The sequence below is a fragment of the Hevea brasiliensis genome, chromosome 14 (assembly GCF_030052815.1).
Source record: "Hevea brasiliensis isolate MT/VB/25A 57/8 chromosome 14, ASM3005281v1, whole genome shotgun sequence".
In the NCBI taxonomy this organism is placed as follows: Eukaryota; Viridiplantae; Streptophyta; class Magnoliopsida; order Malpighiales; family Euphorbiaceae; genus Hevea; species Hevea brasiliensis.
Window position 1 is genome coordinate 5,078,543 of NC_079506.1, and position 7,241 is coordinate 5,085,783.

Consider the following 7,241-nt stretch of genomic DNA (forward strand, 5'->3'; position numbering starts at 1 on the left):
TGCCGGAAGGAATGGAGGTTGAAGGGCGGTCGTGGGGTGAAGAGTCGAGAAGTGGAGGTGGGAAGTTTTGTTTGCCGAAAATGAATTTGAATCGGGTTTGTAAGAGACTACATAAGGGGAAAATGATTTATGCATAACCTGTGCACTCTTTTGTATATGTTTCAGAATGATTTAAACTTCAGAGAAATGGCTTATGCACAAGTGCATAGGTCATGCACTGTCCTTATGCATGTTTCGGTGACCCTTGAAATGTTGAGGAGCGAAGTCATGCGGGAGTGCATAAGTTATGCACTCCCCTTATGCATCTCTCGGCAGAAGTGGTTTTTTAGAAAATTGGGTCATGCGTATGCATAGGTCATGCACTCTGCTCATGCAATCGCTCGCAATTTTTTGAATTTTGGTTGGTGGTCATGCAGATGTGCATAAGCTATGCACTCTGCTTATGCACTCTGCGGTGGGTTTTGAAATTCAGAATCTTTGGTTATGCAGAAGTGCATAGGCTATGCACATTGCTTATGCAGGTCTCGGCAACTTTTGGAATTTTCTGATTTCTGGTTATGCAGAAGTGCATAGGTTATGCACTCTGCTTATGCACCCCTCGGCAAAGTTGTATTTTTGGAGTTCTTGGTTATGCAGAAGTGCATAACTTATGCACCTTCCTTATGCAAGCTTTGGCAGAGAGAGAAAATGAAGAATTTGAGGTTATGCAAATGTGCATAGGTCATGCACTCTGCTTATGCAAGTTTCTGGAGATGTGAAATTTGACAAAATTAGGCTATGCAGAGTTGCATAAGCTATGCACTTGCAATAAAGGTGAAAAATGGCAAGAATTGTGGTTATGCAGGATTGCATAAGCTATGCAGTTGCTTATGCACAATTTAACAAGATCAAGAATGCAATAGAACATGGATTGCAAGTGTGAAAAATACCCTAGAATGAGGAAATATAATTCCATGAAGCATAAACCATGAGAATTTTTCACCAAAAACACATCAATATATACAAAGTTCATCAAAAATGCATCACACAGGCATGTAGACATTGATCCTACATAAAAGACCTTTGAGAGCTATGCCATTTTGACTCAAATTCTGCAAATCAACATTCAGCACATAAAACTCCATAAAAATCTGCATAAAGTTGCATCTAACCACAAATGAGAAATGAAATCTCCAAGATTTGCCAAGAAAATGCAGCATTTCTACTTTGAATTCTACAACCCAAATAAGCTCAAAACTGCAAAAATAACTCACTTACCACCATATTAACATTATAAGCACAAGTATTAAAAAGTTACACACCCAACCTCACCAAAAGCACATGTCATTAGCTGCAGACACTCTTTTTGCTGCAGAATGTACTTAGTTTTCCTCTGCAATAACAGATTGACTTTTCAAAGACAGTTATGCAAAGAAAACCTAATCGCTTTTGGGAAAATTTGAAGGACAAAATTTTCAAGTTAAGAATCACTTCCCCATCAGTTTACCAGCCTTTCTTCATTGAATTACATCTACAAGGGACAAGATTTAACAATGTCAAAATTTTAATTTGGGGAGATTTAAGATAAAAACAAAATTAATGAAAATGAAAGTAAATCAACAAAAGCAAAATAAAAGGACTTGGGATGCCTCCCAAGAGGGCTATTTTATAGTCCTTAGCTAGACTCTTCATGAATTTCACTGAAAAGAGGTGAGGGATTGGAGAGCTTGTAACAGTTTGCTCCCTTTATTGGGTCTCCAGTTATGTAATGCTTCAATCTATGCCCATTGACCTTAAAATTCCCAGATTTTTCACTCCAAATTTCAATTGCTCCATAAGGGAAAACCTTAGAAATTCTATATGGACCAGTCCACCTTGACTTTAGTTTTCCAGGGAACAATTTCAATCTTGAGTTAAACAACAAAACTGAATCACCTTCTTTGAATTCCTTTTTCCTTAGATGCTTATCATGCCAAACTTTAGTTCTTTCTTTGTAAATACGGGCACTTTCATAAGCATCCATCCTCAATTCCTCAAGCTCATTAAGTTGTAACAACCTTTTTTCACCAGCTTGCTTAAGATCAAAATTCAAGGTCTGAATGGCCCAATATGCTCTATGTTCTAGCTCCACAGGTAAATGGCAAGACTTACCATACACCAACCTAAAGGGAGTAGTTCCTATAGGGGTTTTGTAGGCAGTCCTATATGCCCATAAAGCATCATCTAGTTTGATAGACCAATCTTTCCGAGAATTGTTCACTGTTTTCTCCAAAATATGCTTGAGCTCTGTTAGAAATTTCAACTTGTCCTGAAGTTTGAGGATGGTATGGGGTAGCTATCTTGTGCACTACACCATACTTCCTCATTAAGCTCTCAAATTGCTTATTACAAAAATGGGAACCCCCATCACTAATTATAGCCCTAGGAGCTCCAAATCTGCTCAAGACAAATTTCTTCAAGAATTTCACTACCACTCTAGCATCATTAGTTGGAGTTGCAATAGCTTCCACCCACTTTGACACATAGTCAACCCCAACTAAGATGTATCTATTACCATATGAAGGAGGGAATAGCCCCATAAAATCTATTCCCCAAACATCAAATAATTCCACTTCAAGAATATTATTTAGGGGCATTTGATCTCTTTTTGACAAATTTCCACTCCTTTGACATTTATCACAATCCAACACAAATTTCCTCACATCCTTAAAAAGATTTGGCCAAAAGAAACCAGCTTGCAAAATTTTACTAGCTGTCTTAGAGATGCCAAAATGACCTCCATAATCAGAAGCATGGCAATGATGCATAATACTCTGTACCTCCTTTTCAGGAATACATCTTCTAATTAAACCATCACAACATCTCCTAAAGAGTAAAGGATCATCCCATCTATAAAACTTCATCTCATGCAAAAACTTTTTCTTTTGTTGCCATGTCATACCTAGAGGTAAAACTCCACAAGATAGATAATTCACAAAGTCTGCATACCAAGGTAGTTTAGCAACAAGAGAGAAAAGTTGTTCATCCAAGAAAAACTCATCAATAGGGATTTCATCCAATTCTTCACCATCCAATTTCAACCTACTAAGATTATCAGCAACTACATTTTCAGCTCCCTTCTTGTCTCTAATCTCCAAATCAAACTCTTGTAGCATCAGAATCCACCTAATGAGCCTAGGTTTGGCCTCCTTTTTACGGAGCAAATACTTGATGACTGCATGATCTGAAAATATAACCACCTTTGAGTCAATAATGTAAGGTCTGAACTTTTCCAATGCAAAGACAATTGCCAAAAATTCCTTTTCAGTTGTTGCATAATTTGTTTGAGCCTCATCCAGTGTTCTACTAGCATAATAAATAGCATAAGCATTTTTGTCCTTTCTTTGACCAAGAACAGCCCCAATTGCATAGTTGCTAGCATCACACATAATTTCAAAAGGTAGGCTCCAATCAGGTGGTTGCATGATTGGTGCAGTGATAAGAGCTTGCTTCAACCTGCAAAAGGCATCCAAACACTCTTGGTCAAATACAAATGGTGTGTCATTACTTAACAAATTAGACAAAGGTTTAGCTATTTTAGAAAAATCCTTAATAAAGCGTCTCAGAGAACCCGGCGTGTCCTAGGAAACTTGAATTCCCTTGACATTGGTAGGAGGAGCCATCTTCTCTATCACTTCAACTTTGGCTTTATCAACCTCTATTCCTCTATTAGACACCAAATGTCCAAGCACTATCCCTTCCTGAACCATGAAATGACACTTTTTCCAGTTTAACACAAGGTCAAGATTCGCACATCGCTGCAAAATTTTAGAAAGGTTAGCCAAGCATATATCAAATGAAGATCCATAAATGTAAAAATCGTCCATAAAAACCTCCATTATGTCTTCAATGAAATCGAGAAGATTGCCATCATGCACCTTTGAAAAGTGGTGGTGCATTACACAACCCAAATGGCATCCTTCTATAAGCAAAGGTTCCATATGGACAAGTAAAAGTGGTTTTCTCTTGATCATTTGGATGGATAGGATTTGAAAAACCTGAATATCCATCTAAATAGCAAAAGTAGGAATGCCTAGCTAGTCTTTCCAACATTTGATCAATGAAGGGAAGTGGAAAATGATCTTTTCTAGTAGCAACATTTAATTTTCTGTAATTTATGCACATTCGCCAACTAGTCACCGTTCTAGTGGGAATTAATTCATTATTTTCATTTTTGACAACTGTCATTCCACCTTTTTTTGGAACAACATGTACTGGGCTCACCCAAGTACTATCTGAGATAGGGTAAATGATCCCTGCATCAAGCAACTTCAAAATTTCCTTTTTAACAACTTCTTTCATATTTGGGTTCAACCTCCTTTGATGTTCAATAGATGGTTTACAATTTTCTTCCAAACTGATTCTATGCATACAAAAGTGTGGGCTTATTCCCTTAATGTCATCTATGGTGTATCCCAAAACTTTCCTAAATTGTCTCAACACTCTTAACAACTTATCAGCCTCTAATGTACTCAAATTTTCATTTACAATTACTGGATAAGTGTTATTGGTGCCAAGAAATTCATACCTGAGCTGAGAAGGAAGTTGCTTAAGTTCTACCTTAGGTGCATCTTCTTCCTTGAATGATGGTTGCTTAGATTCAGCTTTTTCCTTGTGTGTGAGTTGAAAAACTGGAGCAGAAATGAATTGTGGGCTTCCCTCTAAGTGTTGAGCATATGCAGCTACATGAGGGTTGTCATAATCTATGCCTCCTCCATGAACTAAACAATTTTCGAGTGGATCTTCTGGATATTTCTTTCTGAAGTGTTCTTCAACCAGCTCATCAATGATATCAACTCTCAAGCAAGTATCAGCTTCAGAATGATGCTTTTTCATAGTGTTATTAATATTGAAAACCAATTGCTCTTCACCAACTCTAAGAGTAAGCTTTTCTCCCTTAACATCAATCAATGCTCCTGCTGTAGCTAGAAAGGGTCTCCCCAAGATAATTGGAATATTAGAATCTTCCTCCATGTCCAAGATGACAAAGTCAACAGGTATATAGAACTTTCCAACCTTCAGGGGCACATTCTCCAAAATCCCTTCAGGATACTTGATTGTTCTGTCAGCTAACTGAAGAGAAATGTGGGTTGGCTTTAGATCTCCCATGTTGAGCTTCTCATAGATGGAAAGGGGCATAAGGCTAACACTAGCCCCTAAATCACATAGAGCTTTTGTAGAACAAGACTCTCCAATGTGGCATGGAATTGAAAAACTCCCTGGATCCTTAAGCTTTGGAGGAAGTTTCCTTTGGAGGATAGCACTACATTCTTCCTCACAAAGCTACAGTTTCATCATCTTCAAGTTTCCTCTTGTTTGAGAGAATTTCTTTCAAGAATTTTGCATAAGAGGGCATTTGTGAAAGAGCATCAACAAAAGGCACATTTATGTAAAGTTTCTTCAAAACCTCTAAGAACTTCCCAAATTGCCTATCAAGCTTGGCTTTGTGAAATCTTTGTGGAAAGGGAAGCTGTGGCTTGTAGGGTTCAGGAGGTATATATTTCTCTTCTTTTTCTTCAAATTTCTCCTTACATTTTTCTGCACTCTCTTGTTTTTCACTCTCATCAGTCCCTTTTTCATTTTCTCTCTTCTCACTGTTTTCACTCTTCTCATCATTTATAACTTTTCCACTTCTTAAAGTAATAGCTTGACACTGCTCTCTTGGATTTTCTGGTTGACTTGGAAGTTTTCCAAAAGACTTAGCACTTGAGGAAGATGCTTGTTGTGCAATCTGATTTTCCAGCATTCTGTTATGTGTCTGCATCTGTTCCAGCCTTGCCTTCACCTCTCTCATCTCCTCATCATGCTTGTTTTGGTTGGCAAGTATCTGTTGCAATAAAGCTTCAGTGGTGGAATTTCGTTCTTGCTGTTTTGGTGGAGGGTTCATATTTTTCTGCTGAAAATTGGGCAGTGGTTGTCTATTTTGCTGATATGGAACTTGACTCTGCTGTTGTGGTTGAAAATTCTGATTTTGAACTTGATTTTGCTGATTTCCCCATGAAAAGTTGGGATGATTCCTCCAATTTGGATTGTAAGTTTGAGAGTAAGGATTCCCCATTTGCTTGTTTCCATAATTACCAACATATGCTGCTTGTTCTCCATAGTCTACTCCACGGCTGGTAGTTTCCTCTGCGTAAGCCACTTGTTGTGAACTTCCAGCTGATGATGATGAACTAACCAACATACTCAAATCTTCCATCTTCTTAGCAAGGACATTTGTAAGTGCATCAAACTTTGCATTAATCATGTTGAATGGATCAAGATCATACATTCCAGCAGCTTGCCTTTTCTGAGTTGGAGCTGGTCCTCTTGGACTACTCCAAAGATGAGTATTCTTTGCAATTTTCTCCAATAGCTCATAAGCTTCATCTTCATGCTTAATAATAAATTCTCCTCCTGTTTGAGCATCAATAATTCCTCTGATTGCAGGAGTGACATTTGTGTAAAAATTCTGATTTATCATCCATTTTGGAATGGCATGATGTGGGCATAATCTCTCTAATTCCTTCCATCTCATCCATGACTCATAAAGAGTTTCATCTTCTCTTGGTCTGAAAGCTGTCATTTGATTCCTCAGCTCTTGAGTTTTTCCAGGTGGAAAATATTGTGCAAGAAATGCATCAGTGAGTTGCTCCCAATTTGTGATGGAGTTGTGAGGTAAAGAATCAAGCCAATCCAATGCTCTATCTTTCAAAGAGAATGGAAATAGCTTCAATCTTGCTGCATCATCAGACACTCCAGGTTGTTTTTGCATGTCGCAAATCATAGCAAATTTCTTCAGGTTTGTGTGTGGATTTTCAGAAGGATGACCTCCGAATTGAGAATTTTGAATCATTTGAAGAACTCCAAAATCCATCTTGTAACTATTTGCATCAATCCTTGGTCTTGCTATGCTCTCCCTCAAGTCATCAAAACGAGGAAAAGCATGATCCATCATACTTCCCCTAGGCACGTTAGCATTAACAACTTCTTCCCCTTGGGCTTCATTTTCATTGTTTTGACCATTTCCAGCATTACCAACACCAATTCTAATTCTTTCATCAGCCATGTCTGCTTCTAATTCAGTCTCTCTCAAAGCTTCCTTCCTTCTTCTGGTTTCTTTCTTGTTGGCCTTACAAAATTTCTCTATTTCAGGATTGAACAATAAGGATGTATCACTTGAGCTTCTAGCTCTTCTCATAAAAGATTAAAAGTACCTGAAAAAGAACAAACAAACACAAAAT

At 37.9% G+C, this 7,241-nt stretch overlaps 1 non-coding gene across 1 annotated transcript; it reads left to right on the forward strand.

The window, feature by feature from the left end:
- The first annotated feature begins 6,491 nt into the window (after nt 1–6,491).
- LOC131173616 (small nucleolar RNA R71) lies at nt 6,492–6,598 on the forward strand. Its single transcript, XR_009143929.1, has one exon. It is a non-coding gene; the product is annotated as a small nucleolar RNA R71 (small nucleolar RNA).
- The last annotated feature ends 643 nt before the right edge of the window (nt 6,599–7,241 follow it).